We start from the raw sequence: 27,463 nt of genomic DNA, 5'->3' as shown, positions 1-27,463 counted from the left end.
GAGCAGAGAGGGAGCCCAAAAGTAACAAAGGCCAGAAAGGAACAGACACAATCTACAGGAACAGTACAGGTAATACAATCGTACTAAATTCATATCTTTCAGTAATTACTCTGAATGTAAATGGACTAACTGCTCCAATCAAAACACAAGGGTATCAGAATGTATAAAAAAATCAAGACCCATGGATAAGCAGCTTACAAGAGACTCATTTTAGACCCAAACACACCTCCAGATTGAGGATAAAATGGAGAGCCATTTATCATGCCAATGGATATCAAAAGAAAACTGGATTAGCCATCCTTATATCAGACAAACTAGATTTTTAAACCAAAGACTGTAATAAGATATGAAGAACACTACATCATAATAAAAGGGTCTATACAATAAAAAGATTTAACAATTGTAAATATTTATGCCCCTAATTTGGGAGCAGCCAAATATATAAACCAGTTAATAACAAAATTAAAGAAACTCATGGATAATAATAATGGTAGGGGATTTTAACACCCACTCACAGCAATAGACAGATCATCTAAGCAGAAGATCAACAAAGATCTTCCTCAAAAACAAGGGTTTTGAATGACACACTGGACCAGATGGACTTAACAGATACAGTCAGAGCATTTCATCCTAAAGCAACAGAATACACATTCTTTTCGAGTGGACATGGAACATTCTCCGAATAGAACACATACTTTAAAACTCAATGCTTTAAAACTTGAAGTCAACCACAAGAAAAAATTTGGAAGGACCACAAATGCAGGGCAGTTAAAGAACAACCTACTAAACAATGAATGGGTCAACCAGGAAATTAAAGAATTTAAAAAGTGGATTGAAGCAAATGAAGATATGACAGTTCAGACTCTTTGGGATGTAACAAAGACAGTCCTAAGAGGGAAATATATAGCAATACAGGCCTTCCTCAAGAAACAATATCAAATAGGCAACCTAACCTTACACCTAAAGGAGCTGGAAAAAGAACAGCAAATAAAGCCTAAATCTGGCAGAAGAAAAGAAATAATAAAGATTAGAGCAGAAATCAATGATATATAAAAAAAAGAACAACAACAACAACAAAAAACAACAACAGAACAGATCAATGAAACTAGGAGCTTGTTCTTTAAAAGAATTAATAAGATTGCTAAACCCCTAACCAGACTTCAAAAAGAAAAGAGAAATGACTTAAATAAATAAAATTATGAATGAAAGAGGAGAGATCACAAACAACACTGAAGAAATACAAAGAATTATAAGAAAATATTATGAGCAATTATATATTAACAAATTGGAAGAAATGGATGCATTCCTAGAAACATATAAACTACCAAAACTGAAACAGGGAGAAATAGAAAATTTGAAAAGATCCATAACCAGCAAGCTAATTGAAGCAGTAATCAAAAATCTCCCAACAAACAAGAGTCCAAGCCTGGATGGCTTCCCAGGGGAATCCCATCAAAGATTTAAAGAAGAATTAGTACCTATTCTTCCGAAACCATTTCAAAAAAGAGGATTTGGAAGGATAACTTCCAAACTCATTCTATGAGGCCAGCATTACCTTGATCACAAAACCAGACAATGACCCCACTAAAAGGAGAACTACAGACCAATATCCCTGATGAACATGGATGTAATTCTCAACAAGATACTAGCTAATACGATCCAACAGGACATTAAAAGGATTATTCACCATGAGCAAGTGGGATTTATTTCTGGGCTGCAAAGGTAGTTCAATATCCACAAATCAATCCAGTGATACACCACATTAATAAAAGAAAGGACAAGAGCCATATGATCCTCTAAATAGATGCAGAAAAAGCATTTGACAAAATACAGCATTCTTTCTTGATAAAAACTCTCTGCTGTTTAGGAATTGAGGGAACATACCTCAATGCCATAAAAGCCATATATGAAAAACCCACAGCGAATATCATCCTCAGTGGGAACAACTGAACACTCTTTCTGTAAGGTCAGGAACATGACAGGTTTGTCCACTCTTACCACTGTTGTTCAACACAGTATTGGAAATCCTAGCCTCAGCAGACAACACAAAGAAATAAAAGGCATCCAAATCGGCAAAGAAGAGGTAAAACTTTCACTCTTTGCAGATGACATGAAGCTCAATGTAGAAAACCCCAAAAACTTCATCCCAAAATTGCTAGAACTGATACAGGACTTCAGCAAAGTATAAAATCATATGCACAGAAGTCAGTTGCATTTCTATAAACTAACAATGAAGCAGAAGAAAGAGAAATCAAGGAATTGATCCCATTTACAATTGCACCAAAAACCATGAGATACCAAGGAATAAAGCTAACCAAAGAGGTAAAAAATCTGTACTCTGAAAACTACAGAACATTCGTGAAATAAATTGAAGAAAACACAAAGAAATGGGAAAACATCCCATGCTTATGGATTGGAAGAACAAATATTGTTAAAATGTCTATGCTACCTAAAGCAACTTACACATTCAATGCAATCCCTATCAGAATGCCATCAACATTTTCACAGAGCTGGAACAAATAATCCTAAAATTTGTATGGAACCAGAAAAGACCCCAAATAACCAAAGGAATGTTGAACAAGAAAACCACAGCTGGAGGCATCACAATTCCAGACTTCAAGCTGTATTTCAAAGCTGTAATCATCAAGACAGTATGGTACTGGCACAAAAACAGACACATAGATCTGTGGAACAGAATAAAGAACCCAGAAATGGACCCTCTACTAATCTTTGACAAAGCAGGAAAGAATATCCAATGTAAAAAGTCTCTTCCACGAATGGTTTTGGGAAAATTGGACAGCCACATACAGAAGAATAAAACTGGACCATTTCCTTACACCATACAGAAAGATAAACTCAAAATGGATGGAAGACCTACTGTGAGACAGGAACCCACCAAAATCCTAGGTGAGAACACAGGTAGCAACCTCTTTGACTTTGGCTGCAGCAACTTCTTACTATACATGTCTCCAAAGGCAAGAGAAACAAAAGCTTAAAATGAACTATTGGGACTTCGTCAAGATAAAAAGCTTTTGCACAGAAAAGGAAACAGTCAACAAAACTAAAGGCAACCTATGGAATGGGAGAAGATATTTGCAATGTCTTATCAGATAAATGGCTAGTATCCAAAATCTGTAAAGAACTTATCAAACTCAACCACCAAAAAACCAAAAAAAAAAATCCAGTCAAGAATGGGCAGAAAACATGAACAGACATTTCTCCAAAGAAGATACTCAAATGATGTTGGGGTTAATGTAGAGCATGAAATCAGCCATAATACCTGGCTTGCTAAAATGTAACACAGAGGCTGCTGGGGGCAATGTAAGGTTTCAGAGAAGGACTTAGGCCTTTGGAATGCTGAGGCCTGCGTGACCACTGGAATGCCGTAGGGAGTTGCCTTCCCCAAAGCTTTCTTTGCCCAAACAGCCACACTGTGATCTAAGAGATGTATGCATTGGCCCTTAGGCTATGTTTAGCAGAACTGGTAGAACTCACAGATTAGCATATCGTATCTTTCCTGTAAACAGATCCTCCCAGTTCCAGCAAGACCCCTTGCCACACATCCCCGCATGCTTGAGAAACAGTGATAAGGATTTGTGATTATCCTGAAGGACCAACAAAAGCAGAGCAAAGAAGAGCAAAGGGTCTTTGTCTGTGAGCGTTGACCCCCTTGCCTTCTTCTCTCTTTCACAGGAAAGTTTGGAGTAATCTTTAAATCCGTTGGTACAGGGATTGCTGGCAATTCCCGGCAAAATGGCTACCAGGAAAAAAAATGCTCAACATCACTCGGCATCAGGGAAATACAAATCAAAACCACAATGAGATACCACCTCACACCAGTAGAATGGCGAAATTAACAACTCAGGAAACAACAGATGTTGGTGAGGATGTGGAGAAAAGGCAACCCTTCCAAACTGTTGGTGGGAATGCAAACTGGTGCAGGCACTCTGGAAAACAGTATGGAGGTTAAACTCAAGAAGTTAAAAATAGAGCTACCCTATGATCCAGCAACTGCAGTAGTAGGTATGTATCCAAAGGATACAGTGATTCAAAGTGGCACATGTACCCTAATGTTTATGGCAACAATGTCCACAATAGCCAAACTATCAAAAGAGCCCAGATGTTCATTAACAGATGAATGGATAAAGAAGAGGTCATATATATTCCATATATAATGGAATATTAATTAGCCTCAAAAAGAATGAAGTCTTGCCATTTGCAATGACATGGTTAGAACTAGAGGGTGTTATGCTAAGCAAAATAAGTTAGTCAGAGAAAGACAAATACCATACCTTTTCACTCATGCAGAATTTAAGAAACAAAAGAGATGAACATAGGGGAAGGGAAGGAAAATAAAATAAGATGAAAATAGAGAGGGAGGCAAACCATAAGAAAGTCTTAACTATAGGAAACAAACTGAGGGTTGCTGGAGGGGAGGTCAGTGGGGGGAAGGGATAGTTGTGTGAAGGCATTAAGGAGGACACTTGATGTAATGAGCACTGGGTGTAATATGTAACTGATTAATCAATAGATTCTACCCCTGAAATTAATAATACAGTATATGTTAACTAAATTGAATTTACATAAAGAATAAAAAAAACAGAAACAAAAGCAAATACTCAAAATGTGTATAATTTATGTAAATGTTCAAGATTAAGTAAAATTTATAGCCCTTAGTATCTCTAAAAACCATTTTCCAGATTGCAGTTATCATATTTTTGATGGTACTTATGTGTGGTTTTAAATTTTAATATATTTTCTTCCATCTTCCATTTATTTTGTGCCAAAATTAGTCTATAATTGTTAAAATATATTACTTCTTAATACTATCTCTTTATTGCATTAAAAGTAAACTTTAACAGCAGAGCCCATTTTGGGTAGGACTTTAGATTTTTTATTTAGGTATTAAAGGCAGAAAAATAGCTAACAATGTGTTTTCTGTATCCCTAAGGAAAAAAAAAATTCCACTATGTTAAATTATATGTTTTATAATTTTTATGACAGAACATTAAGAGGAAATTAATACTTAGCAAATAAAACTCATAATAATAAAAATTGAATCTTACCTATTTAAAAAATTCTACACAAAAAAATTGCTTGGAAGAAATGTGTAACTTTGTGACAGAGAAGCCAGTTGCACCAGTGATATATGAAGATAAATCTTAAAAGGGATGGTAAGTTTTTTATCTGATAATAAAAAGACGGTGGGTAATAAATCCTTATTATCTAATACATTGGTTTTCTATTGAGACCACTTTTAGAATAAAAGATTTTTATATTTCAGTAGATTGTGTTTCAGTTAAATAATGACAAAAGAAATATGAATATATTAAATATTTTAGAAGTTTTTATACATTGTATCTAAAATAAAAATAAAAGATAAAAATCAAATATCTTCAAAAGGAAATTTTGAAAAGAGGCTATTCTATGACATAGGAAAGAAATATATTTTGAATAGAAACAGTTGCTGCTAACACATAAATAATGAAACTAGTTTGGCATATTCAAGATCCAGTAAATGGGCCAATGTGAACAAAACAAAAGCATTACACATTTTTTCCTCCTTTCTGCAGAAGATGGACAGATAGGAGAATTACCTAGTAGAGTAAATTAGTAGAAACTGATGACTGATTAAAGTTAGGGGTTGAGAAAAAGATAGGATTGAGTTCAAGCTTCAGCAATTGTGTAGATAATTTTTAAAATTAATTAGATAGGAAACAGAGAAAGGATAAATGGATTTTGGAGAAAATATTATAAATATTGAAGGACAAGCGAAAGGAAGACCAGTGAGCAGTAAGATATATGGCCTGAGGTTCATATGAGTCGCAGAGAAATGGCATAGGAAGACACAAGACTGACTAGAAAGGGCAAACACTGAAGAACTTCAGCATTTTCTGAAGGGGGAGAAATCAGAGAGGGAGACGAACCATGAGAGTCTATGGACCCCCGGGGAAACAAACTGAGGGTTTCAGAGGGGAGGGAGTTGGGGGATGGGATAAGAAGGTGATGGGTATTAAGGAGGGCATGTGTTGTGATGAGCACTGAGTGTTATACGCAACTAATGAATCATTGAACGCTACATCAAAAACTAATGATGTACTATACAGTGGCTAACTGAACATAATGAAAAAAAAAGAAAAAGAACTTCAACATTTAAGGGATAAGCATGGAAAAAAAAAAGATGAAATGGAGACTGAGAAGTCTGTCAGAGAAGTGGGAGGAAACCGAGGAGTGCATCCTCATCTGAGCCAAGAATTTCAGGAAGGAGCAATTAGAGGGTCAAATGCTGCTAAAAGTTCACGAAAGATGAAAACTGCCCACTATATTAAGCAAAGAGGAGATTTCACTGAAATCAGTGTCAGAGGACTGGTAGATGTAGAAACCAGAATGCAGTGAGTTGATGGGAAATTGGGAGGTGAAGAAAATAACAGTAAACAAAGGAATATGTTTATGAAGAGAAGTTTAAATGGGTTGCAATTAAGTATAGGATCAGAGAAGGTTTTTAGTTTTGATAGGATTAAGTGAGGTAAGGTGAGTTAAGTTAAAATAAGGTAAAATGAGATAAAATTGCCTATACTTAAATGTATGGTACCAGTAGTAGGTGATACAAGGTACCAGTAAAATATTAAATAAAAAGAGAAAAGAAATAATTTATGAATTAATAGCCTACATATGTGTGAAAAGATGGGATTCTAAACTCAAGTAAAGGAATGAACCAAAGCCAGTAAGACGGACACCTCAATGGCTTAGAACCTGTAATCCATACTTATAAGATTTATGAGCTGTGTGACCTGGTTTAAATAATTTAATCTGCCTGTGTTCCAGTTTCTTTATTTGAAAAGTGAGTAAAATGATATTTACTTCAAAGGGTTTTTTGAAAGACCAAGTGGGCCAATACTTAATAATGCATTCAAACCATGTCTGTTACATAGTAAACTTCCAAAATATTTTTATTGTTATTGTTATTACAATATTAAAACTGAAATAAAACAACATTAACAATTGAAAGGATAGTTGGGCATATATTTAGGATTGTGGGATTATACAAACCAGTAAGTATGTGAAACAAGATGTTTAACATCATTAGGGAAATGCAAATCAAAATCACAATGAGATTCCACCTCACACCTATAATAATGGTTACTATGAAATGGAAAATCAAAAATGTTTGGGAGGATGTGTAGAAATTGGAATCCTTATACACTGTTTTTTGTTTTTTTTTTTAAAGATTTTATTTATTTATTTGAGAGAGAGAGAATGAGAGAGAGCAAGCACATGAGAGGGGGGATGGTCAGGGGGAGAAGCAGACTCCCTGCCGAGCAGGGAGCCCGATGCAGGACTCGATCCCGGGACTCCAGGATCATGACCTGAGCTGAAGGCAGTTGCTTAACCAACTGAGCCACCCAGGCGCCCCCCTTATACACTGTTGATGGTTATATAAAATTATACATCTGCAATGGAAAATAATATGGCAGTTCCCTCAAAAATATTAAAAAGAGAAGTACCTTATGATCTTGCAATTCCACTTCTGGGCATATATCCCAAAGAATTGAAAACAGAGTCTTGAACAGATATTCTGTACACCCATGTTTATAGAAGCATTAATCACAATAGCCAAAAGGTGTAAGCAAAACATGTTCCACAGTAGGTGATGAATAAACAAAAGGCTATATACCTACAACTCAGCCTTAGAAAGGAAGAAAAATCTGACACATGCTATCCTGAATGAATTTTGAAAATCTTGTGCTAAATGAAATGAGCTGGTATTCTATGATTCCACTTATATGAGATACCTGTAGTAGACAAATTCAGAGAGTCAGAAAATAGAATTGCAATTGCCAGAGACTGAGAAAGGTGGTAGTGGGGCATTACCATCTAATGGGTAGAGTTTTAGTTTTTCAAGATGAGAAGAAATTTGGAGATGGATGGTGGTGATAATTGCACAATAATGAAAGTGTACCAATATAACTGAACTGCACAATGGCTAAGACAGTAAATTTTATGTTGCATGTATTTTACCACAATTTTGAAAGTTTTTAAAAAGATTATAGTGTCTGTGGACAGCAGCAAGTTGTTAAAGTTCTAGTCCCGTGTATTCTATTACCTCTGTGAATTAAAAAAACAATCATCTCTTATGAATGAAGGCAGTAGTGTTGGATCAGAGGTTTGAGAAGCAGAGAGGTAAGCATTCTTCTATCAATTTTCTCATATTTGTATTCTTATTAAAATAAACTTGACTATAGACTCTTCTTTTGCATTAATACATATTTTAACTATAATATTTCATTTATAGGTGAGAAATAAGTTAGTGGAAAAACAACTTTATAACAGCTATTTCTTGCTCTATACTTTGGCCTATTGAGAACATTTGCATACTGATTCACCAACTTCAAATCAAATTAACCAAATGTCAACAAAGTTTACACTGTTTCCTGATGACCATCAATCCCAGACTTTCACAATTACCCAGAGCTACAATTCTTTATTAGGAAACCTCTCCTGTTAAATCCAAAAATCAAAAGCCTGAAACTTTTATCAGGTCTTAGCTACAGGAAGATCTAGTTTCATCAACTGCCCTGTGCTAACTATACCCTGGATGCCAATCTCTACACCACAGGGATTTACAGTCAGCAAAAGACATGGTCCATGCTGCTAAAATCAAAAATGAGGATTTTTGTCCTAAACCATTTAGGACTTAAACTTCTTAAATTGCACACCAATAACTTGAAATGAGACTGTTTCGTATTTATGTGAATCAGTTCTACTTAAAATGTAGGCAGTAGCTTTCCCAACAACATTTACTAGGTAATTTTTGCTTTCAGGACTCAGGTGTCTAAATGCCTACTGGTCCAAATGTGTTTTCCGCATATCAGGCATTGTCCACCAGTGTGCAATTTTCACCCTCATAAATGTGTACACCAGTAGGGCTCAGGCGTGAATGATTGGATGGGGTGTCACAATATTTCTTTGGCTCATAAAGTGCACTGGGGATCCCATGGTGAAAGCCATAGGTAGAAAAGTTCTTTGTGTTACTGGCAGATATCCAGGTCCTGTGGTGGTTGGACAAACTATAATCATTCCCTATTGCTGTTCATAATTGTTCGTTTTTTTTTCCTTTGGCATGAATGACAAAGAATATGCCATGAAAAATACTGTGTGTTTTTAAAAGAAAATTAAGTAAAATTCTATGATTAACAGCTGATCATAGGAATTGCTGACAAAACCTAAATAACAGTTAAACCAGGCCAGATTTTTCATCTACATCTACATGTGTATCATGGAAATGATTTTTTTAATTGCATTTTTACATACACTTTGTATTTCAGTTAGCAGTCAGTTATTTCCAAACAAATTATCTACTATTTCCTGAAGTCTAGAAGTTTAGGTAAGAATACAGAATTTTATTGTTAGTAATTGCTAAGAGGTACACTCAGATGGAATTTATGTTTCTCTTAATTCCAAAATAAAGATTTCGAATATTTGGTACTACATGTCTGTGCTATATAAGTAAGAGTGTTTTCATTATCTTCGCTGATGCTAGACATTTGACTGTTGAAATTGCTCAGAATTTGAGCTGGTGACCGGTGACAACTTTTATTTACTTGTTCTATTTCAGCTGAAGTAAAATTTCACTTGAACTTTGATAGTTGCCTTTCATGTTTTGTTAGTAGGATCTTTTTTGACCCCTCTGTAACTCACAGTGATGTGATGTGAGACATTCTTTGTCATCACTATTGGTGTCATAAAGCAAACTTTTATCATGCTTCTATTCCCTTGCAAATGGTACTTCCATCTAAACAAGCTCATTGTCCTTTCCAATCCCTTCCCACTTATGGGTAAGGTGATCAGAGGATCCTGAGCACCAGTGAATGAGCATTCAGATTTTGCATTCCACCTCCAGCACCTCTCTAGGCTTGCTTCCCAGAGTCATTGCTTTACTAGATAGATACACCAGGCTTGCTATGGTAATCTGACAAACTCCTGAAGATTCTCCTCTACCTACTGAAGTGATGGTAATTTAGATTTTATTTGCTTCTGAAATTTATCTTTGTTTCCTACAATCTCCTTTCCTTAGCTCCATTTCTGCCCACCAGAGGGTGGCCTGGAATTGTTCCCTGTCCAGAACCTCTCAGTGAGTGACCTCTTCCAGGTCAGGACCTTTGATGCCTTGCTTGTTCCTAGGGATGGAATTAAGGCAATTATCTCCCTATATAAACATCCGTGATGAAATTCCTCAGGCAAACTCAGGTTCAACAAACATAAAACATAATTCTTTATAGAAAAAAGAAGGGCACAAGACATCAGGAAGAGTCATGGAGACAGGTATACTACACTCAGATGAAAGAAAAATCACATAGTTGTTTCATATAAGCACATGAGTGGATTATGGGAATGGAAGTAGAATGAGACCTCACATTCTAGGAATGCCAAAGTGACTACTTCAGATATGTAGCTCACTTTCCCATTATTATATATTAGCAAGTGATACTGTAGAAACCACTATGAAAAATAAACATTCACACAAAAGTTAGTATCAAGCAGAACATCTATGGCTGAGTAAGTGTATACATGCACTTTTATTGTTTGTACTTGTTGTTTGTACATGTTGCATGCACAAACATTAGGAACTATATACATTGGGGTATTTAATTATTGCACAATGATTGAGCCAGATGTCATTTCTTTATTAATACAGCTAAGGGCATTTATACCCACACACATACATGGATGTCATAGAGGATGGGTATATGAGAAATGGAAGTTGGGAGGAGGCAGGATGGGAAGTGAAGAAATAAATGAGTATAGGATGATCAAAATCATGAACTTAATGATATTAAGGAATACAGAGAAGGGGTGAGAAAGAAGAGAAAGATAAAAATGGAGAGAGGAGATGTAAAGAGAGAGATACACACATACTCATACTCACACACACAAAGAGGAAGAAAAACATATGAGGAAGAGTGAAAGAGATAGGAAGAAAGCAGAGGTAGATATTAAGGTGCAAAAGAGAAAGAGAAAAGATGATTTGCTACACGGGCCACTCTTCAGATGATCATAAGTCCCCCTAGTGATTATACATCAGGATTTTTGAAAATTAAAGTATTGATGCATGGTTGGGATATCAGCAAATAATTAATGATGTGGCTAATTTTGTGAATTTGACCATGCAGTGACTCTTAAGAATGCTCTACCTAATATTTTCCTTTTTACTTATGTACTAAACAGAACTCACTACCCCTCTTTATTAAGATCGCAATGAATAAGTTTTCTATTGGAATAATGAAGACATTTGTTTGGACAATGAAGTGAGGCAGCATCTAAATACTTAGGTAGATGCAAAGAACCACCTCACAAGTTGTATCACATGTTTTCTCTGTCTATAGAGCTTTGGGAAGGTTATAAATAACTTCGAAAGCAACAGAATTTAAGGGCTCAATTATGTCTCTTTACTTGTGTCTATAAAATATGCACGAACATACCACATTCTGTGACCCTATTTATTTGAATTTGTATATATCTATGTACAAAATCCTATCAATTTTATTTCAAAAGTATTTCTGATATCCAGTCCAATATCTATATTCCCTCACTTCTCTACTGGATTAGTAAAACACTTCTCTGTCCTGATTGATTATATGATATTTTCCTTGTTTGCCTGTGTATTATCTGTCATCCCTCCTTAAGAATATGAACTCCAAGCAGGGGTCTATCTGTCTTGTTCACGATTTCCCCATCACCTAGAACTGTTCCTTGAACAGAGTATTTGTTTAATGCTGAAACAAAAAATCTTTCACTCGCTGACAGTTTCTGAAGTGATCCTCTTCAGTTCATTGTTACTGCAAATCTATCCCTAGTTATTTCTTTTCCATTTTATATTTTAATAAATTAAATATGACTCTGACACCTTATGAAAATTATAGATTTTCTTTTTTCCCCTGTACTACCATGTTTTTACATACATACACTAATCAATAAAAGTGAAAATATGTACTATCAGATATTGTTCTGATCATAAGTCATTAAGCAGAAATTTAAAATATTTCCTATTTAATAATAATTGTTGTTGCAAACACTGACCTTGAGTGCCATTTTACTACCCAAAGGTAAATTGTCTACTGTATTCTTTTTCTATTTTGTTGTTTTCCAATTATTTTATTTTTATTTATTTATTTTTATTATTCTAGAGCTAGTACTTTATTTGGAGTCCACACATCAAAATGTAACAAATAATTATACATCAGGACTGATAGGAATACCAAGTATTATTTCACAAGTGCCACTATGTGTTTCTTCTTCTCTGACACAATTGACACAGATCCAGGCTTGCCATGTTTGAGACGATTTACCTCCTTTGGTCGGTGAGCTTCCTTCATGATGTGCTGTTCCTGGATTTGGCTGTAGATTTTGGTAGATGCCGGTGATGAGCAATGCATTTTATATGAGGATGATGTTGAAATTTCTCCTTCAACTTCTGGTTATAATCTTTGGCTGCTTTTTCTCGTGATGTAAGCACACCCAATTTTTCAGAAGCATTAGCTTTCCATAGACGAATGTTCATTTCATCAGATCCACACATAATATATTTGCTGTTAGTTCATTTTACACAGATAACATGTTTCATGTTCCCTGCATGTTCCCTGTTTCTACTTTTGTCTACAGGAAAGATACAAATAGATTTATCAAAACTAGCAGACACAAACTCTTTCCCAGTGGGAGAGTAATCCACATCAAGCACTGCAGATACATGATCCATCTGTACCATTACAGGAGTGTCCTGTGAATGTATATCAAAAGTATACAAGTTGTTATCTTCATTTGCTGCAGTAAAAATGAAAGCTTCCTTAGGGTTCCAACAAACTGTATTTGTTCTCATACCTAAGATGACCTTTTTCAGGGGAGTCGCTTTCCTCACATCATATAGTACTCTATTCCTGTCAGAAGCACAACTTCCCAAGAGAAATGTTGCAATTGGGTTAAATTTAACACTACTTATATACTGTCGAATCCCCAGTCATTGAACATATAGGACTTGTTCTTTGTTCATCCTAAATGTCTACTTGCTGTCCACATGTGGCAAAAACAGCTTCTTTCCAGTAATGATCAATTCCCATATACACTGTTTTTCTTAATATTGTATGCAATGGTTCCTCCTCTTCTCCATAGCCTGGTCCATCCATTTTCCACTGCTTCACAGTTTTATCATCTCCAACAGTAAAAAAAGAAGTCCCACAAAAGCGAGTACATATTCCTCGTACAAAATCTTCATGTGCTTGTATGTATGGATATATTTTCATTTAGTCAAGTTCCAAATTCTAACTTCTCCATCACATGCCCCAGAAACGACAGTAACCAGGATCTTTGGATGTTTTGCCAAGCAATTGACTCCATCTCAGTGACCATCCAGAGAAGCAAGGAATGATTTTGCAAATACCTGTTCCAGTTTGGTAGCATTTAAAGCTCTTACATATTCTTGTGAAAAGGATGTAAGATAGGATCATAGTTTCTTTGAACTCTTTGTTAGTCCAGCTCAGTTTCACGGACATAGTTGTCCGGGTTCTGGCTCAGAATGTTCACCTTCATTTTGGCTTCTAGTTGTTCCTGACTCCCCAAGCCTTTCCTCTGAGTTTGGGTTACCCTTCCTAATTATTTTAAAGCTGATCACTTATCCTATCTCTCTTTCAATAGACCACACATTTCTTTATGTGTCTTCTAAATAGGTATTTTATTTTTAAAATTTTAAAGCCTCTTGCAAAATGGTAAAATGGAGGGTGAATTTTGTATTAACTGCAGTAGGATGAGCTGCTCACATTAACATATTGGGAAGTTATGACAAGATTATATATGTAATCTTATATATATGTAGATTAATTTTTTACATGCGACATATCACTATCTAATGATTAAGTACTATTACTTTGGAAAACAATGTTCTTTTTTCTTATGATGTTAAAATATGGGATAAAGTTTGAAAAGAGATATATATTAACACGGATTATTGTTCTTGGCTTTCCTATCATGCACTTCATGTGATTCCTCACAATGTAACCAATGTTTTATCTGTGCACTTTCAGTTAATAACAAGCTATGATTAGTCAGGGGATGTATTTTGTGCATATTTTCTCAATCCTTGAAACTAAAACAAGGCCCTAAGATCTCTATTTTTTTCCTTTTGAAATGTCAAATTCACCAAATATCAGGCATTTTTCATTTGTCCGATGAATCCTTGACATGAAGGACAGCTTGCTGTTACTAATATGGAGAAAGAATCCAAACATACCTTAGCTTGGAGGCTGCTTTCCTTTTAGTATATGTGCTGCCGAAGCGAGCACGAGGCTGCTTTCCTTTTGATAGGTTAACTGATTTTTCTTTTCTCCTATTACATATAATATAGTATGTTTTGTATATACTTGACCAATCTTTAAACTAAAGAAAAATATTTATTTATGTATTTTTATTTCTCTGTGCTTTAGTATTGGATTTGAAATCAGAAAAAAAAATTCATGTGATTAAATTCAAATATTTGCATCTTATTCTTGCACTGATAAGAAGGTAACTGCCACACATAAGCTCAAACCAATAGCTTAGTTACATGACAAACCCATTAAAGAGGGAAAGCTAATCAATTTTTACCTGCTTTCTAAAAATTATGTTGTTGCAACCTTGACACATTAACTTTAAAAAGACTTTTTTTCAACTATGTGCAGAGCACATATACATACTCTGAATAACTCCCTCCAAGTAAAAATTCATATCCTATTTGGGAAGTATTATTGGATGACATGAATTGGAATTACATTATAAATATAAATATAATTTCTATATTATATTTATAGAAATGAAGAAACAGTTTAAAATTCAGAACCAGTCTGCATATTTTATTTTCTATGTTCATTTGTTATTCTAAACCCTTCCTTGTCTTTTAAAAATATAAGCACTAAAAGAAGCCAGATTGACTCACTTCATCTCTCTCAACTGACTATGTCAAAGGTAATATTGGGTAGTACAAGGTGCCAAAAAAAAAAAAAAAAAAAAAAAGAAAGAAAAAGAAAGAACAACTGAATTAGAATTTATAAACTGGAACAAAATTTTATTCCAGTTCTAACTCTATAATCAATTCACAAACTCAAACAGACAATTTCACAATTATTACTGAGTAATAATTAATATTAATAATTAACATTAACTCTTAAAAGGCCAACAATATCAATGTTGGCAAGAATTAAAAAAGAACTGAAACTGTCACTCTTTGCATTAAGTATGTAAATTTCTATTATCACTTTATAAAACTAGATTACTTACTAGAGGTGAACATATATCTCCCTATGTCAGGGCAGTTTCATTGCAAAATTTGTGAGTATGTTTCCACAAAAAAATCTGCATAAAAATATTCATAGCAGCTTTTTTTATAATAGCTCTAAATGGGATACTATTCAAACATCCTTCAACTATAGAATACATAAATAAATTATAAAATCATACAGAATACTTTGTAATACTGGTAATAAAAAAGAATGGACTTCTACCCTATGAAATAACATGTATAAATTTCATAAACATAATTGAGCAAAAGAAGCCAAACACCAAAGAGTAAGTACTAGATATATATTCTGCTTCCACTGAAGATAGAAGCTAAAAAGAATTGAAAAAGAAAAGAAAAAGAAGAAAAGTACAGCACTTGACCTAACAATGAGAAAAATTTGAGGATAGTACAAAATTAGGACTTTAATTGAACCCATCAGAGATCTAGTTTTAAGAGCAACCAAGTAACCTGTCAAAAAAGGAACAGACATCTCCAAGGAGAAATGAAACATGTAGTCTGGTACATCTGTGACAGAGCATAGACTAGTAGGCATCAACCCCACAAATAGGTAAGAAAAAAATGAGATAACCAATTAAAAATATGCTAAAGTCCAAATGGGTTAGTATGGTAGTATGGAACCAGTGACAGCCTGTTCAGAAATGAAACTTTCATGTTCTTTCTCAGTGGTTCTGTAAAACACCTTACTCTTCTGAGACAGGGAAATATGATGTAAAGATAGGAAATATTGCTTTCACTTCCCCTGGGAGCATTTTACTTTTCCTATACCACTAGAATTAAGCCAGTAGCCATTTTTCTAGTTTATTGTTCTCATCCAAAAGGATAATAAAACATCTCATATTTCTCATAAAGACAAATGATTATAGCCTGGACTGGTCACTAGGTTAAGCCTGAAGGTGCCAGGAAGACTAAAGTGCTTGTTCCCTAGGTATTTACTTTTCTAATAGTATATTATATAAATATCAGATATATCTTTTTATTAGGAAAGCTAGAGACATCTGGGGCTTATCTGGCCCATGAAAAAATGTATTTACATTCCACAAGGTAAGAGTAAGAATCCAAGATTTTTTTCTATTTCATCTTGAAGTGGCAAAAGCTTGCTTTTTTTTTTTTTTTAATTCTCTCTTTTTGGGGAGGAAAAAGGGACTCCTGTCTCTTACTGCATATAAATGGAGATAGTCTGTCATTCTCCATCTTGCATATATGAAGTGTTTGGCTAGTTATCTAGGAGTGTTTCCCATCTGGCTTTCATCTTACCACACCAGGGATATTGTCTATAGAAAGCAGGGCTAGTACATTATTTATTATAAGGTACTTATTAAGAAACTGGTGTCAGGGCACCTGGATGGCTCAGCCGGTTAAGCATCTGATGTCAGCTCAAGTCATGATCCCAGGGTCCTGGAATCTAGCCCCGTGTTGGGCTCCCTGCTTGGTGGAGAGTCTGCTTCTCCCTCTCCCTCTGCCTGCCATTCTGCCTGCTTGTGTTCACATGTGTGTGTTTGCTCTCTCTCTCTCTGTCAAATAAATAAATAAATAAATAAATAAATAAATAAATAAATAAATATCTTAAAAAAAAAAAGAAAGAAACTGGTATCTATTCCAGAACATCATGTGTTCAAATTCAGGGAAATATTAATAAAGATGAAAATTTAAAACTAAAACAGAACTCCAAACACAAGGAGAGCTCACCCTCACCCATGGGCTATTTTCCATGAAACTCCTTAAGGTGCTCAGAAGAAAGATTGGGTGGAAGCAGTATAAGAGACTAGAACTTCCCTCTATGATGATGGTGTATAGGAGATGATTAGAAGCTGCTAACTGAAAGGCACAAAACCTCTGTCCATCTGGACCCAACTCTCACACAAAGCAAAAGCCTTAAAATACTGAGGAACTGACAGCAAGCCTTCTCACCCTCAAAGGAAAAGATTGATTGTGACTGCCAGAGTGTAGAAGTGGAGGGTGATAAAAAGAAATCTGCCCAAGAGATGAAGACGGGGGAAAGGATATAGTCCTAGACACATTATCTTAAACCAATACCATTAGAAATCTGCTACTATTGTGGGAGATGTGAAAAACTTTCTCCTGCACAATAAAAAGATAAAGGCAGAAAAAAAGGCAATATTTTGGCTGCCACAGGAAGCAGGGCAGAAACAATGAATAAGCCCTATCCCCAAGGTCCAGGCATTCAAATCCTCCCTAAGACTGTTCCTAGATTAGAAAAACAACTGTATCTGCAACCCACCACAAATCTAGTAATCATTCAAATGACAAGCAATGAATGCCTTTTTTTTTCTCCAGAGGGGCAAGGGCATAAAGACATTTTATGGTAAAGACATACAGATAGAAGTGAAAACTGGCTATAAAACACTAGTATACTCCAACATGCCAGCCTCCATCATAAACTCAAGGCAATGGTAGCCAATTTTGCTAGCAGAATTTAAAGCATAGCAACAAAATAACTTCATTTCAGCTAAGCTCCAGACTAAACTGATGTAAACCACCACAGTGACTGCATGAAAGAAGAAGTATGCCTATTTTCAAGCATAATTATAATTTATTTAAGTCTCTACTGTACTATAAGTGATATTGAAGATTTAATAAGAAATTAAATACACACAAAAAATCAAGGTTAAAAAAAGTGTCAATTGAGAACCAAAATAATAAACATAATAAGACACCAAAATGACCCAGGTGGAGGAATTATTAGACAAGGTCTTTAAAATAATGGTGATTAATTGGCTAATATAAACAACATGGATAAATTGAGAGTTTCAGAAGAGATGGAAATTATAAGAAAGTATCAAATGAAAATGTTAAAATTTAATAAAGTATCAGAAATAAATCATTCCTTTGATGGCTCATAAATAGACTTAAGACAGCTAAAAAATAATAAATGGATTTAGAGATATGTTACTACAAGTTATCAAGGGTGCCTGGGTGGCTCAATTGGTTAAGCATCTGCCTTCTGTTCAGGTCATGATCTTATGGATCCTGGGATTGAGCCCCATGTTGGGCTCCCTGTTCAGGGGGGAGTCTGCTTCTCCCTCTCCCTCTGTCCCTCCTCCCCATTCAGGCACTCTCTCTCTTTCTCTCTCAAATAAATAAATAAAACCTTAAAAACAAACAAACAAAAAAGTTATCAGAACTAAAAGACATAAGAAAACAATGCAAACAAAATTTAAAACAAAATGAGAAAGAGCTAACCATACAAGAACTGTGAGACAATATCAAACAATCTAATATATATATACAATTGAAGATCCATAGCAAAAGAGTAATGGTGACAGAAAAAATATTTGAAGAGATAATGGTCATGAATTTTTTAAAAAAATAATGGACATTAAACTCTCAAAATTCATAGTACCATAAAAAGGATAAATGCAACAACAACGAAACTCTAAACATATTGTATTCAGACTGCTGAAAATGAAAGGTAGAGAACATCTTGAAGGCCACCATAGAAAAAAGACACATTACATATAGAAAAACAAAGATACAAATTACAGTAGAGGGGAGGGTGGCCAAGACAGCAAAGTAAGAGGACCCTAAACTCACTTCATCCCATGGATACAACTAGGTAACATTCACATCAGTGTAAATAACCCCCAAAATGACCCAAAGTCTGGCAGAACAAACTTCACAGCTAATGTAGAGAAGAGGCCACACTGAAGAGGGTAGGAAGGGTGGATACATAGTAGGAAGCAAAACTGTGGTCATCTGCTGGGTCAGGAGGGAGGAGGCTGCAGGCACAGACAAGGGAGAGAAACAGACTATCACACCAGGGAGCCTGCGTGGGGAAGATGAGAACAGTTGGCTTTGAAAACTAGAGGGCCTGAATTTTGTGAGTGCTTACAACCAGTGAGACTTAAAGCCTGGAACTTAAGAAAATCAGAGGGCTCAGCTCTCAGACAACCCAGAGGTCAAGAGGAAGCTGAGTCCCTACCCTTAAAGGGACAGCATGATAAACAGCCCAAGGATGTACAGCAACAGAGTGGAGGATTTCAGTGAGACCCTTAACAAAGAGATTGAAAACATAAAAAAGAACCAATTAGAGATGAACACAGGTGAAATTAAAAATATACTAGATGGCATAAATAGCTGACTAGAGGAAGCAGAAGAATAAATTAGCGATATGGAAGACAGAGTAATGGAAAGTAATCAAGCTGAGCATGTGAGAGGTAAAAATATGCAAATTGAGAATAGACTTAGAAAACTTAGTGACTATATCAAGCATAATAACATTTGCATTATAGGGATCCCAGAAGAAGAGAGGAAAGGGGGAGGAAAATATACTTGAAGAAATAATAGCTGAAAACTTCCTAAATCTGGGGAAGGAAACAGATATCCAGGTCCAACTGGCACAGAGATGCCCCAACAAAATCAACACAAGGAGGTCCACACTGACATATAGTAATTAAAATGACATGAAGTAGTGATAAAGAGAGAATTTTAAAAGCAGCAAAAGAAGATAGTTACAAACAAGGGAAACCCCATAAGACTATCTGTGGATTTTTTAGACGAAACTTGGCAGGCCGGAAGAAAGTGGCATAATATATTCAAAGCGCCAAAAGGAAAAAAAAATCCACAGCCAAGAATATTCTATCCAGCAAGGCTGTCATTCAGAATAGGAGGAGAGATAAAAAGTTTCTCAGAAAAACAAAAGCTAAAGGAGTTCATGACCACTAACCAATTCTATAAGAAAAGTTAAATGGGACTCTTTGAGGGGAAAGGAAAGAAGAAAAACAAAAGTAAGGAAAGTAGGAAGCATAAAAGCAATAAAAATAAATATATAGATAAAAATCAGTCAACAGACTTACAAAATAAAAGGATAAAGTGTGACACCATATACCAAAAACATGGAGGGAAGGAGTAAAGAATGAGCTCAATTTCAGTAAAAGCAAATATGATATAAGAACAAAATAAATAATAAAAAAAGGACAGATCAGATAGAAACAACTAGCATGATGAAAAATATAAATATAACCATATCAATAATTAAATATAAATGGCTTAAAACCTTTAAGTATAAATGGTCTAAAATACAGAAATTGATTCAGTTTAAAATCAGGATCTAACTATATGCTATCTACAAGAAACATTCTACATATCAAGATATGGGCACATTAAAAGTAAAATATGCAAAAGGCATACTATTCAAACAGTAATCAAAAGAAAGCAGACATGGATATATTGTCAAATAAAGTAGACTTCAGAATAAGAAATATTGCCAGGGATAAGCAGAGCCATTATATAATGATAATGTGGTGAGTTCATTGAGATGACATGGCAATTTTCAATGTTTATGCACCTAACAACAGAGTTTTAAAATACATGAAATACAAAAAAATGGAACTGAAAGGAGAAATAGACAAATCCACAATCATAGTTGAAAAGTCAATATTCTACTCTCATTAAACAACAGAATAAATAGAAAATCTCAGGAATAGATAGTTCCCAACCTATGACAATCTGACTTGACAATGTTTTGACTTTACCCAGTGTGAAAGCAATACACATTCAGTAGAAACCATACTTAGAATTTTAAATTTTGGTATTTTCCCAGGCTAATGTTATGCAGATGATACTCATGATGCTGGGTGATGTCAATTAGTAGAAGCTCTCAGTGATTATGAGGGCAAACAAATGATAAAAAACCAGTCTGTATCCATACAACAATTCTGTTTTTTTCACTTCCAGTATTGTATTTAATAAAGTACATGGGATATTCAATACATTATTGTAAAATAGACTTTCTATTAAATGATTATGCCCAACAGTACGCTAATGTAAATGTTCTGAGCATGTTTAAGGTAGGCAAGGCTAATTTATGATGTTTGGTAGGTTAGGTGTATTTTCTACTTATAATTTTTTTTAATTTATGATGAAATTATCAAGTTATAACCTCATTGTAAGTTGAGGAAGATCCATATATAGGAGATTTGAACATTACTACCAACCACCAAACAATAGGAGACACATATTCTTTTCAAGAATGCATGGAATATTCATTATTATAGCCCATATTCTCTGGGGCATAAAACCAACCTTGACAAATTTAAAAGAATTGAAATTATGCAAAGTGTTGTTTTTTTTAAAGATTTTATTTATTTATTTGGCAGAGAAAGACACACTGAGAGAGGGAACACAAGCAGGGGGGAGTGGGAGAAGGAGAAGCAGGCTTCCCACAGAGCAGGGAGCCTGATGCTGGCCTCGATCCCAGGGCCCTGGGATCATGACCTGAGCCAAAGGCAGACGCTTAACAGCTGAGCCACCCAGGTGCCCCCAAAGTGTTTTTCTATCAATCAGATTAAATTTTAAATGAGTAACAGAAAAATATATGAAATATCCCCAATATTTAGAAGTTAACAAACTTCTAAATTACCTATGGATCAAAGAAAAAGTCTCAAGGGATTTGAGAATATTATTTGAATTGAAAATTCAAATAAAAGTAGAGACAGAACACATGCAAATTTGGAGATCACAACCAAGTATGAGAAAACTCTTTAGAAATTAAATAAATGGAGGGGCATTTAGCTAGCTCAGTAGGTTAAGCATCTGACTCTTGATTTCAGCTCAGTTCATGATTTCAGGGTTGTGAGATTGAGCTCCATGCCAGTCTCCACACTCAGTGGAGAGTGTGCTTGAGATTCTCTCCCTCTCTCTCTCTCCCTCTCTTTTAAAAAATTAAATAAATGGAGAATTATATAGTGTTTAAGGATTGAAAGACACAATTTGTCAAGATATTAATTCCCTCCAAAGTGATCTTTGGCTTTAGTGTAATCCTAATCATATTCCTTTTAGGATTTTGTGTGTGAAAATTGGAAGCAGTTTATTTGGAAAGGCAAGGGAAATAGACAATTCAGTTTGGAAAACAACCTAAGAATTTGGAGGCCTCTCACTTCTGACAACATTTAATATGAAGCAACAGCAATAAAGATGGTGTGGTATTTTGTAAAACAAAGACACATAGACCAATGGCACAGAGTAGAAAGTAAAAAAAATAGATCCATACATATTTGGTCAATTAATTTCCAACAAAACTGGTAAGGCAATTCAAAGGAGAAAGGATAGTTTAGTTAATAAATTGGTACTAAAAACATTGGGCATCCATATGCAAAATAAATAAAATTTAAACATTTGCAACATATTTAAAATTAAAATATATCATCAAAATATATCATCAATTTAAAACTAGAACTAATTTAAAGCAGAAAACTTCACGAAGAAAACACTTGAGAATATGCTGAGACTTTGGGAAAACCAAAGCTTTCTTAGGTAGGACACAAAAACATAAAATAAAATTTAAAATTATATATTAGACATGATCAGATTAATCTTGCCTGCTTTTTGAAAGACACCATTAAGAAAATGAAAATAAAATACATATCCAAAAATAGACTTACATTGTATCCAGAATATACAAAGAACTAACATACCTCAATGATAAGAGAACAAACAATGCAATACAAATGAAAAAATAATTGAATAAATATTTTATGAAAAAACACACAGAGATAGCAAACAAGGGTGTAAATAAAATGGCCCTCAACATCATTAGTCATTCTGGAAAATGTAATTAAAACCACAATATATCATTACATGCTAGTGAAGATGCAGAGCAAATATAACCCTCAAGCACTATTGGTGAAAAATGCAAAAGTTACTATGATTTTGGAAAACAATCATAATGTGTACTACAGTTAACCATGTATTTATCATATTACCTAGCAATCTTTCTTGTGTGTTTTTACTCAGGAAAAATAAAAATACACATCTACACAAAATTTTGTATGTAAATATCTAATCCCTGAAGAAATGCTTAGTTTTCAAGAAATTCTATTTTTTTTCAATTTTAACTATATTTTGTGTTAATATTAACAATCCATGTTCTTAAAGAAACCATGATAGGTTTCTTTTTGTGTGTGGATTAGACAATTTTATAACTTCTGAGTTGGACAGTAATTCAGAAACAAAGACATAGTCTTAACATATCCAGAGACAAAGTCTTCAACCTGCAAAACTATTTCACTGCCAGTTACCTCCAGTTGCTCTCAATTCATGGCATAATTATGATGCTATTTCACATTATTATGCTATTAATCTGACAACTATTAGATAAAAATAGTATCATGGGTACAAAATAGGATAAGATAAGCAGTAGATGTCTCTAGGGTAATTTAAACATAAAATAAAAGGCCAAATGCACTGATAATTATTTGAGAAGGCCATATATTAATTTTCTCTAATATTCTTTGCTCATGGTTAATTCATACTTGCTGAGGGCAAAATAATGAAGTAGGAGACATGTTAGGAGTAACTCTAGATTTGTAATTGCAATTAAAATCTTTAGATTGTAATTCTCCTTTAAACCTTGAGAATTTTACATGACCATTTCTATCTAAAAGTACCATAAGCTCAATATCTAGGTGTGGAAATTTAAATGGCATTGTGAAATGAACTTTTTTAAAAGCATCTTAGATTCAGTCTAAGGCTAAAATTCTGATTTAAATGTATGACAACTTTGCAATACCTATTCACTTAATCTAATGAAATAGCTATTACTTTGATAAAAATGTGTTAATAGAAAATTATATCAGTTGCTTTAATATTTACTTTGTATTAAGCATCATCAGCCAAAAAAAAGAAAAAAAAGACATGCCTATTTTAAGTATTGCAATCATTATGACCTTTATCTTTTCAGAGACCTGATTGTGCATGTGTGCAATGTGTTTAGTTTAGACTTAACCTTCATTTACCTTAAAATTTGAATCAATTTTTCAGCCTATTACTCTAAAGCTATTTATTTTTCTAAAGTGCCTATCAGCCAAACGCAGGAATATTTAGCTCTTGAGCCCATACTTCAGAATTCTAATAAATAATTGTCCCTATTTGAGGGTTTAACTTGTTAAGTACACACACACACACACACTCACACATTTTGGACTCTGAGTCACATGTAGAAATGGTTCTATAAATATGCTTGAGGACATTTTGGTTTTCTATAATTTGTTATAATCAAAACATAGCAAATGTTAACATAATTGTTGCTGAATAATTTGTTGGGAAACCTTAATCAAGGATTCCAAAAATGGCCCAAGTCATAAGTAACAGTCAAATTCCATGAGATCAAAATTAAACTCAAGATACCAAAACTCATCTCCTGAGGCTGGCCTTCATGAGTCAAGCTCAACTGATTTTTCATGGATTTTTTTTCTGCAAATGTTTAATAATGTATTACTTTCTATGTGGCATGGCTCTAAGTCCTGTTAAGGCTATCAGTGAGTATAATTACCTTAAAAAAATAAGCCTGCTTACACAATGGCTCTGAGTTGCCAGCATATTTTTACACATAAGTAGCATCGCTGGATTCAATCAGACTAAGCATACTCCACATAGAGAAATACAAATAATATGAAATCAATGGTCAGTGTGATATTCTCTTATTTTGGAGGCTATTGTTGAATTCATACCTAAACACTCTTCCTATACATTTGAGCCAAATGGAGATTCTTGGGAGGCTTTAAATTTTAGGTAATCATTTTCATAACATAATTTTCACAGTTCTATGAAAAACAACTCCAATTACATGAAAAACTGAAAAAAAAAAAAAGAGGGAGAAGCAATGGAGGAAATTAAAACAACTGATTTCTGTTTTACCAGGTCCTCAAATTACTCATGAATAGTGAATTAGAAGCTTAGAAAATTGCTTCAATCCTTTCTAGAGTATAAATATCTTAGAGAAACATTAAAAATAATAGTTTGGAAAATAAATATAAGGCCATCTTCCACTTAGCCTTGGATTTTATTGATCCAAACAAAGGTTCAAGAGAATGGATTGAATAAAGGCGAAGGAGAAGGTAACAAAAAATGGGACAACCTTACAAAACCTGGAAATGAGTTATTTTGAAATGAGAAAAATACAACTATTATGGAAAGCATTCAGGTCAGGAATGTTCCAAGTACTTTACATAGTTTTAATAATAAGGGCATACAACATGTTCTCAACCCTTAGATGATTAAAAAAAAAGCTGTCTTGCTAATATTAAGCTTAATTATAAGGTTCACAGTGGTTCCACAAAACCTGATCTTAGGACATGGCAATCATGCCATGATAGGAGAAGCTCTGAAAACAGTTCTGAAATTAAAATGGTGCAAATTCATCCTAGGAAAATTCTACAATAGTGGGAAGTAAAATCAGAAAAAAAAGAAGCTAATATGGTATTCACATATTAATTCAATTATTTAGATTGTATAATTTTAATTATTTAGAAAATATAAAGTCCATGTGTACTAGAAAAGGAAGCAAGAATAGAAACTATGAAGAGTTGGGAAAACCTTGGAATTTGCTTTGGTTTTAAAAGGGTTTGTTTTCCATATTCTCTTACTTTTTCTTTTAATTCCCAGCATCAGATATCCACACCTTTAGCAGAAATGAAATTCTAGTAGAGACATCTCTGAGGAGACATAACGGAATATTCCTATACTAAGGCACTGATTCAGTTGTCTCAGAAGGAAGAAATAGAGTCCAGGAAAATACGTTTCTTGGCGGTGATATATTAGGTATAGTTTATATACCTAATATACCTATATAGTTTATTTGCTTAATATATCATCCAATATATAGTATATAGTTTATATACCTAATATGTGAACTACATATAGTTCAATGCAGTATGATTTTTATTTACTGTATTAATAAGCTCTCAAAGCCACCAACAAATTGAAATAGTTCAATTTAGATTTACTAAATGATGTAGCATAAGCAGTATCTTTTAATTACATGCCAGTAATTCGTTCTCAAACTTATCTTTTATGTTCAATGGAATTAAATAGTCACTCAAGATTTTAGACTAAGTTAATAGTATTTGGGTAATGTCAGAGTCATTTAGGTCCTTTATATCTGATTGCTGCTTCCTATAAGATTGATAAGAGCTCATTAAGCTAAATCATACTTTAAATCTTATTTCTACTTCTTTCTCCTTCATTTTGCTTGTGAACACACTCTTAGGGCTTGAGACAGAGAGATCAAATTTTCTTTAATCGCTTTACCTCAAACTTAAATTTTCATGGTATGACTGATGTAGTATATCTGGTGGTTACGAGCTCTGTCACAAGAGAGCTAATAGAACATCAACAAGAAAGACAAGCAACGTGGATTCAAAATCTGTATTCAAAGAGCACCTGTGTGTGTTTGGAACTAGGAGCTAGCCCAATCAGATATTAAAACATAGTATAACATCCTATAACTAAAAACAGTGTGGTATTGACTTATAAAGCGGTAGAACAATTGAAAATATTTTTTTAAAACACTCAAATGATGAAAATACATTATATAATGTAGATGACATCTGAAATTGGTAGCACAAAATATTTTCAAGTGGATATTACATTGAAAAATATAACATTTATCCAATTTCTTACACCATATCCAAGAATATATTCTAAATGGATAATAGATCTAAATATTAAAAATAGAGACATTCAAGTATGTGTTAAATAATGGGTTCAACTTGTTGAGGTTTTGACTGTTTTTTTCAGAATCTCCCCACCATGAGTTCATTAGAGTTGACCAAAAGAAAAACTATGGCAATATCCAGAAAGGTAAGTGGTCTCACTTTTGTGGCTAAATATGATTGACTTACTGCATTATTAGCCTACAAACTGACTCATCCACCTATGTAGTATTTCAGGTGGACTCAGTAGTCACTTTAACTTAAAATAGGTGGCATTGATTTTCTCATGAGAAAGTTGAGTGAGGCAGAGAAAGTAGCTGAGAAATTGTTAATGAAGTAAAAGAAAAGGGGGGGGGGGGGTAAGCTAACCGTTAATGGAGATTGAAAAAGCAGCAAATTGTACCAAGCGGGAAGAATGGTGACTTGTGTTTGCAGTTGCAGAACAATTGGAAAAAACTGTCATCTACAGTAACTGGGAAGACAAAAAATTTTCTAATAAACTCTGTCACCCTGGAAAGATGATTTATAGGCAAAATATATAAAAGTGTCAATTCATGTTTTAACTGTCTATGATAAGATACAGAAAGAAAGATGAACTGAAGAATGAAATATTCAGTTTGCAAGCAGAATTTAGATATACTAGAGTAGCACCAAATACAATAAGTGAATCTGTTTCTTATCTCCAGACTCT

At 34.1% G+C, this 27,463-nt stretch overlaps 1 pseudogene; it reads right to left on the bottom strand.

The window, feature by feature from the left end:
• Positions 1-12,263: 12,263 nt before the first annotated feature.
• Positions 12,264-13,544, bottom strand: LOC123847478 (DDB1- and CUL4-associated factor 13-like; annotated as a pseudogene).
• Between the last annotated feature and the right edge of the window lie 13,919 nt (positions 13,545-27,463).

Source organism: Mirounga angustirostris, unplaced genomic scaffold (assembly GCF_029215605.1).
Source record: "Mirounga angustirostris isolate CCGP_5_RB_7025 unplaced genomic scaffold, mMirAng1.0.hap1 SCAF_2, whole genome shotgun sequence".
Lineage (NCBI taxonomy): Eukaryota > Metazoa > Chordata > Mammalia > Carnivora > Phocidae > Mirounga > Mirounga angustirostris.
This window is presented reverse-complemented; position numbering and strand designations above follow the sequence as displayed.